The sequence below is a fragment of the Carlito syrichta genome, unplaced genomic scaffold (genome assembly GCF_000164805.1).
Source record: "Carlito syrichta isolate Samal-C Ts95f unplaced genomic scaffold, Tarsius_syrichta-2.0.1 Scaffold155355, whole genome shotgun sequence".
In the NCBI taxonomy this organism is placed as follows: domain Eukaryota; kingdom Metazoa; phylum Chordata; class Mammalia; order Primates; family Tarsiidae; genus Carlito; species Carlito syrichta.
This window is the reverse complement of record NW_007099451.1, coordinates 3,845-11,637: the sequence shown is the minus strand read 5'-3', so window position 1 is coordinate 11,637 and position 7,793 is coordinate 3,845. Positions and strand designations below refer to the sequence as shown.

General features: G+C 47.2%; 1 long non-coding RNA gene across 2 annotated transcripts in view; it reads right to left on the bottom strand.

Moving 5' to 3' along the window:
- Positions 1-7,793, bottom strand: part of LOC103252362 — a 42,116-nt gene that overhangs the window by 33,314 nt on the left and 1,009 nt on the right. The window contains exons 1-2 of one of the 2 annotated variants that reach the window (XR_002481512.1): positions 7,667-7,731; positions 5,671-5,813 (exon numbers count right to left, since the gene is read on the bottom strand). This is a non-coding gene — a long non-coding RNA (uncharacterized LOC103252362). Of the gene's footprint in view, positions 1-5,670; positions 5,814-7,666; positions 7,732-7,793 lie in introns of those variants that run through there. The other variant, XR_002481513.1, reaches the window with a different exon arrangement.

Below are 7,793 nucleotides of genomic sequence, written 5' to 3'. Positions count from 1 at the left end.
CGGGGTCTCCTCCCGGGTCGGTCTCCCTGACCACAAGGGGACCCCTGCGCACACGGCCTCCTCCTTCATACCTTTTACTCAGTCCTTCAAACAACCCACGGAGGAGAACGAAAGGACCCCCTGGGCTCCAAGACATGATTCGGGAAAGCCGGGATCTCAGATCTTCGGATTGCGGGGGGGGGGGCGGGGGGGGGCCCGGGGACACGTTGGGGACAGCCCCCTCGCGGGACCCACCGGCCGACGGCGGGACCCGGGCTCTCTCAAAGAAAGCCCCGGAAAAAGGCACGGGGAGGCGGCGATGCCGTCCGTCACCAGCCATTAGTCTAGGCGACCCCCGGGTCGGCCTGCCCTGGACCACATGCCCTGGACCACAGGGCCGGCCCTGCGGCCTGCCCTGGACCACATGGGCGGACCACATGGCTTGTCTGTCTCCAGAACCGAATAATTCCCCGCGGCCCGCCTCCCCAGCGCGCTCGCACGCTTTCCCGGGCGAGCCCCGCGCTGCCGGGGCTCGGCGTTTCTGTCGATTGTGCAGAGCAGTGACTAAGAAAATATTGTGACGCTGCTGTAGGGCGGAAGGGGATGTGAGGGGGCGGGGAGGGGGCTCGCGTGGAGAGCACTTTGCGGTGGAATATTAACTTTGATTCCCGAGGTCACCGCGGGAGACGCGGCTGGCGCCGGGCTGGGCTGCGGAGCTCTTCCTCTAGGTGGCGGACTTCGGGGCCCGACAGCCACGAGCGCGGCGCCGACTGCAGACTCAGGGTGAAGCTGCTTGCTGGTTAAAAATAATAATAGTAATAATATGGAGGTGTGGGGCTGGTTTTCCTTCTTTCTTTCTTTCTTTTTTTTCTTCTTCCCCTTTTGGATATTTATTTATCGCAGGAAAAAGTCATTGATTTTTCCTCAGCAAACTGTGTTTCTCCTTCACTTGGTGGAAAATAAAAACTGTTTGAATAAATAAGTTATTTCTGAACATTTTGTTGTCAAAGTGTTAAATGTTCCCGTCATTTTTATTCAAACACTAACATGATTACAGCCAATTATATATTCACCAGTGTTCTTTATTTTAGAGTAATTGTACTTGTCACTAATAAAACAGAGGCATAATGGATCGCTACTATTCTGGATTTGCAAGCAATTTTGTGTAATTTGATTGAATTATACATCTTATCTGCTACTTTTTTTATTTTTATATTTGGAGATCCTATTTTCTTGAAAATTGCAGCTCTGTGCTTGTTTTGTTGTTTCTCCAGTAACGTACACTTCGGTAACACTGATAAATAGAAAGAATCCCTTGGAAATGTCAAAAATCAGCTCCCCCCTCCGCCCCCCGCGCACTTCAGTTGGGGCGGGGGCCTGAACTCTGCGCAGCGAGGCAGTCTGAGAGAGTGGGTGCGCTTCTCCAAAAAGTTCCAAGCCAGATACATTCCCCATTCGTCCTAAAGGCAGCCGCCTCCCTGCCAGGAGTCTTTGGGGGCTTTGTCTCTTTCCTGTAATGATACTGTTGGGTGTCTGGGGCTTCAAACATGCCACGACAAGCAGGCCATGAGTTCAGTTCACATGCAGTAAGTATCAAGGGAAAGAATATAGACAGCGGCGGCCGAAAGATAAACTGTATGCATTATCTCAATTACACAACCCTCAAGCGCCCTACCTACCAACCCACCCCCAGCCTAGCATTTGCGACTATCATCTATTCGCCTACATTCTTTCAAATATACCTAAAGAACTGGATCAATAATGTCTCCCCCTCCCCATATTTTAGACCATTGCAATATTTTTTTTTAAATGATAAGGAGAAAAGACGCACTCATCTACCCATTGTTTCCATAAATCGGAGCTATCAAGGAATAACATGACAGCCAACCGATAGGACGCAGGATATTAAGGAACCGTCTCCGAAACTGAAGGAGCAGGGAATGAGGAATTATCTTCCCAGTAAATCCTTCCAGTTCGTAGGACTCGACTCCAACGCCCCGCTAGGAGCTGCAGCTGCGAGATGGAGCCAAAGGCTCTGACAAGTGGCTTGTGTATGACCCAATATTTATCAATAACAACAACAACAACAAAATCAAGCGAAACCAAGACTGGGGATTTTGAACTGCTTCTGAAGCCCTGGCGTGGATACGCACGTGAGCGGGGGGAGGGTGGGGTGGGGGGGGGAGGTCGCTGGAGATGCGTTGGCTCCATTTGTCCGCCCTGGGGAGCAATCCTGGGGCAAAATCCAGTGCTAATTGATCCCAACCAGCCACACTATCAGCTGTAAATGTTCAAAGAAACAAAGAATGAGCAGTGTGTACTGAAGATACGCTAAGCATTTCCCCCCCAAGTAAATAGGGGCGTGTAATCAATAGCGTGTACATGCATATAAATAGGGAGAGAGAATTACTTTTAATTAATTAGGAAAATAATGTTTCCTGTGTCATTCCAGACTTCCTTCGAATCGAGTATCTCCCACCCTCCGATTGTTTTGTGGTGGGAACTTCCTCCAGAAAACCTGCGGGCCCCGTTTTGTGTTGGGAGTTGGAGAGCGATACTCAGCTCGAACAGGAGCCATTCTCTCCGCTTGGTGGGTGTTTAATCTAAGGCCAAGGGTTAGACGGGCCGATGCAGCGGTCCTGGCGCGGCGTCGGGCCCCGCGGGCGGCTACGGGGGGCGGAAAGTTGGGGCCGCTTCGGGTGAGCCCCGCGCTCCGCGGCTGGGAGACCCGCGCGACTGCCTGCCGGCCCCACCGACTGCTCTCGAAGGAAGTTGGGCTCTTTCAGCGTGTCCATCTCCTCGTAGCCTCGTCTATCTTATCTATCAAGTTCACGCTTTGGGAGAAAAGAAGAGGATGAGGGGAGAGGGAAAAAAAAAGAAAAAGAAAACCTCTCCACGGCGGTGATTCAACAGTTCACACGCTCGGGAGCCAAACTTGGCGACCCTCCTTTCTTCTTAAACGGTACTTTCTCCTCTGCCGGCCTTAGGATAAACCCAGAAGGAAGACGCTAACCTTGGTGAACAGGAATCCATCTAAGATTGCTTTTTTTAAAAAAAAGTGACACTCCTCCCCACCCCCAGCTTTGTGGCTGTTGATTCTGAAATAGAGGAGTCAGGTTGTTTTATGTCCACAGGATAACATCGACTTGCCCTGCATCTTGCTCTCGTCTCCTTCTCGCATCTGGCTCCTGTCAACGGGAGCCCAAGAGAAATAGGGGCTTAGCTGCTCTCCCTCACCGGGCTCAATACCCCTTACATGCCATTAAATATTCGAATTCACGTCACCTGCACGCACACCCCCAGTCTTTTAACCGAGTCGTGCTTGATACCAATACAAGCTTGGAACCTTTGGTTTCTTTTCATCTCCCGCGTCTCCGTGGCAGATGACCTCAGCCCCAAAATATGGATCTGCGTGAGTGTATCTGGTCTGATGTGCCACAATCGAGACACCCAGGCTGAAAGGGCCACTTTCAGCGGGGAACATCCGGAGATGAAACCTAGAAGCAAGACCTCGGGCCTGACTGCGCGCCGCAGGCATCCTCAACAAAGGAGCGCGCGAGCGCGCGGGGGGCAGCCGCGCGCAGGCCGGGAAACCCGAGCTCCGCGACGCTCGTCGCCACCAGGGTCGCTGGGTCCAGTCTTAGGAGGGCCCCAAGGGGATGGGCAGGGGAAGAAGAAGAGCTGAACCTTTGAGAAACGCTGTTCCAACAGATTTTCCACCGCCTTACCGGGATAGAGGGGAAGACCTACCTAAAGGAACCAGCGCTTGAGAGTGAGGGGGCAGGTGGGTGAGAAGTGAGCAAGAAGTAGAAAAACGGATCCATTGGTTTGTTCACACCGGGCTTTAGAAAGAAAACAGATTTATTTGATTAGTAGCTACAACTCTCCCCACGTGAAGGGGGGTTTTGGAATGGAGGGCTCTGTGTGCCCTCCTGGCCTGCTCACCCCCACTCATGCAGTTTTCTCTCCTCTCATTCCTTTGCAAACCTTCAGTGGGTGCCAGCATTTTGTAGAGCATACTTAACAGTCTTATATACAATCCTCAGACTGTTCCATGCTTTCTGTGTACCTTTAGCTTTTGAGCGGTGAGTAGACCAGAGATGACTGCCTAATAGGGTTGAGTCAGACTGTTTCATCTTTTTTTACCCAGCTGTAATTTGGGAAACCATTTGGAAGTGTGCTTCAGAGTAGAGAAGACTTGATTCCCATGTTTTCAGTAGGGTCCCATCACACAGCCCAAAGTAGATGATCTGGGCTCCTACTAAAAACACACCGAAGCTCCAACTAATTAAGTGAGATAGCTAAGAGCCGACTCTCAGGAGCTTAGTACTTGGAGGCCTGTGAGTTTTTCTTTTAACCTGATGTATATATTTATAAAGTGGTTTTCTTTTCCAGTGTCCCACTGACGGAAAGTTCAAGGTAGCATTGTTTTGTTTGCTTGGCTTTTGCCAAGTCTCACTTTCTCTTCTTTCAGATAGACTAGAGGGTTCAAACTAAGGACCAGAGCTCTAGCCTTCCTCACTCTGGTTCACCACCACCCCTCCCACTCTTTCTCTTGAGCTTTCCCCATCCCCTCTGAAAGAGGGACTGAATCAATTTTCTTGGGCAAGTAGAGGGGAAAAAATGGGAATTGGCCACTCAGGACATGCTTGCCCAGTGGTGTGGAGCCATTTCTCGCAACTGGATCTGAGATCTAAAAATGGAACAGGGCTGCCATCCCACTATCTGGGACTCAACCTCTTCTGCAAAATCACCCACCTACCCTCAAAAGTCCAGAGTGCACTGGCAAATAACGGAAAGCAGGTGAAAGGATATTGGGCATTTTATGTTTACAGGAGATGTGCAGACTATTCGACTAAGAAGTTGTTTGAAAAACTAAAATGTCCCTTGGCCCTCGGGTGGCAATTTGTCATGAATCTCTTGTGCCTGGCTCTCTTCTGAGTAATATTGGTACAAAGCTTCCACATTTTGCTGAAGATCCCAGGACTTTTCCTTTGGATGCCTAAGTACTTGGCTTCAGAGAGCCTTGGACAACTGACTTGCTTACACAGACTTGTTTAGAGAATCCCAAGGGTCTCTATCCAGTCCTTCTTCCTCCTCCTCCTCTTCTTCCTCCTCCCCAGCCTCCTTCTCCTTTTCCTTCTCCTCCTTCTCCTTTTCTTCTAATCTTGGACTTTCTCTCTTTTGAAGAGGTTCCTTAGCTTATACAAGTTAAACACTTCCACTCTCATATACGAGGCTCTCCCATAGATTTTTTTTTTCTCGAGGTTCTCAAGCAAAATTGCCGGTGCCACAATGTTATGATGGAAGGATGCTGAAATGACAGGCCTAGTAGACGCTTGTCTTAATCATCGGCTTCTTAATTTAGTTTTAGTGCTTTGGGTGTGTGTGTGTGTGTGTGTGTGTGTGTGTGTGTGTACACACACGCACGAATGTGCGCGCCCCCAGGGACGTTGAGGGTGCGTGCGCGCACTGAGAGCAGCCGCTGACAACCTGCAGCTCCCTAATGAGTGACGAGGCAGGGCTGCTGCAGCAAAGTAACACTTCCCTGGTGTGAAGACCTCTCACTGGGAAGTTTAGTTCACTACTGTTCTCGCAAACCTAATCATATAACCTGTAACCAAAAGGCACAGAACAAGGATACAACACGCTAAAGAGTAACTTCTAATCACTAAATGTTAGCACCATTACCTGCTGTTAGGAAGATATTATAGACGAGTTGGCTCCAGCAAGGGCAGACCTCGCTTGCTAGAGGATCTCTGGAAATACCTGGATACCTCCGCATAGGATCCGCTCACGCCCAAACACCACAAGGTCAGAGATTCCCTGTGCATCTGAAGGAAAAGAGCATTAGCTAGAGTTGGGCTTTGGGCGCCGCTCCAAGGACACCCTGTCCAGGGAGCCAAGAGCAGGGTGGATTTTAGGTAAATATGGTCAGCCCTCCTTTAACCAGCAGGTAGCGGAGAGAAATGAAGAGAAACACTAACAGCGAGAAAAAGGCCCTATGGAAGGCTAAAGGTAACACTGCCAAATAATAGGAAAATGAAATATGCTGCTCTCTACTTGGATGAAGTATGCTGTGGAGACTTGATTATTAATTAAAACTCCAGAAGGAATAACCTAATTCATTTCCTGAGCAATTCTTCCATTGGAACTGCACACTGTATACAAGGCCTGTGCTCTTTGGGGGAGGAGAGACTGCAGACAGGAGAGAAATTTACTCCTATATATACCAGAAAATTATATTTGCTCTGGCTTCTGCTTTTATTCGTTAACAGTGCACATTTGTAGATGTATGTGCATAAGCAATCAAGGTTAAATTGATCATGAGAAAAAAATTAGAATGATAGGGAATTTGTTTCAGGTCTGAGACAACTGGGTTCCCTCTGTCTTCTGAAGGCAATTGCAGAGACTGAGGGGCTAGAAATAGGGCTTCATGTGCTTAGGGAAAAGGCCTGAGGTGGACGTGGGTAGGCCTTCAAATCCAATTTGCACCCAAATTGGCCAGTAGGATATACAAAGGCCTGTCCACGGACTTTCAACTGGCACAATACACTGGCCAAGAACCCCTCCCCCTCCATTTCAGCTAGGAACAGATCTTTTAAAAAGCCATTGCTGAGACAAACACTGGCTGCTGAGTAAACAGTGCCTGTGTTGTTGAACAAGTGGAATATATTATATATATATATAATGCATATATATATATTACTATACTAATATATATTACAATCCCACCATAAAATGCAATCAAAATTATTAAAAGGAATTCAAACTCACTTCCTCTCAAAATGAAAATAACCTTTGTCATTTGATTTTAAATATTAAGCTATATACTACTTATTCCCACCAAAATCCTATTTTGAGAAACTTACTTTAATGCAATCCTTGAAATAATATAACACATTCTTAATCTGAATGCAAAACATTTTCTCCCAGTCAATATGAACTCCTGGCATACAAAATCAGACTATTACAGCTCTCATTAGCAAACCCTAGTTTTTACTATTTGAAAGTAAACAGAAGAAAAACTTATTTTCACCTGCTAAAATTTTATACAAGATTACAAAACAATGCACACTCAGCTTTGACCTAAGAAACACCTTAAAACATTAAAAATTCATCAGTCAGAGCTGTTGTTGTATTCAAGGAATGCTCCTCCAGTTTGCTGCTGAGCTCAGATTTGAATAAAATGTCCAATGTTAACAAACAATACCCACGTTTGGCACTTTGTGTATTAAATTGATCAAACAGATTTTAGGAGGCACAATGCACAATTTGTACAGACCTGATTGAGTTAATATAATATCAGCAAATTTTACATCGAAATGATTCTGTTTCTTTTCTTTGTGTTTAAAACCAGCACAGATTACAAATTTTAATGATCTGAAAATGTTTGGTATACAAAATCATGCTTATTTCAGTATTAGCAAAAACACAAGAAATTTTTCAACACAAACACCCAGCTGTGTCTATTTTAAAAGCAGTTCAATGACAGCTTGCACTTATGAGCATGCAATCAGCTAATTTCGCTTTTTTTTCTTCTGTGTTAATCAACACTTTCCTTCCTGCATATCAGAGTACAAATAGTATAGTTACTCCACATCAGTAAATGTTTACGTAACCTGTCCTTTCCCAAGAATCCGGTTACACCGAATCATTTCACGCTAGACCGACTACGAAAACGTACCGGGCCGTCCACCTCAGAGGGAGCCCTGTGTGTCATTATAAGTGGTGGTGAGAAGGGGGGTTGTGGGGGGAGAAATTGGGAGGAGTAGGTGGAGGAAGAGAGGGAGAGTGAGGGAGGGAGGGAGACA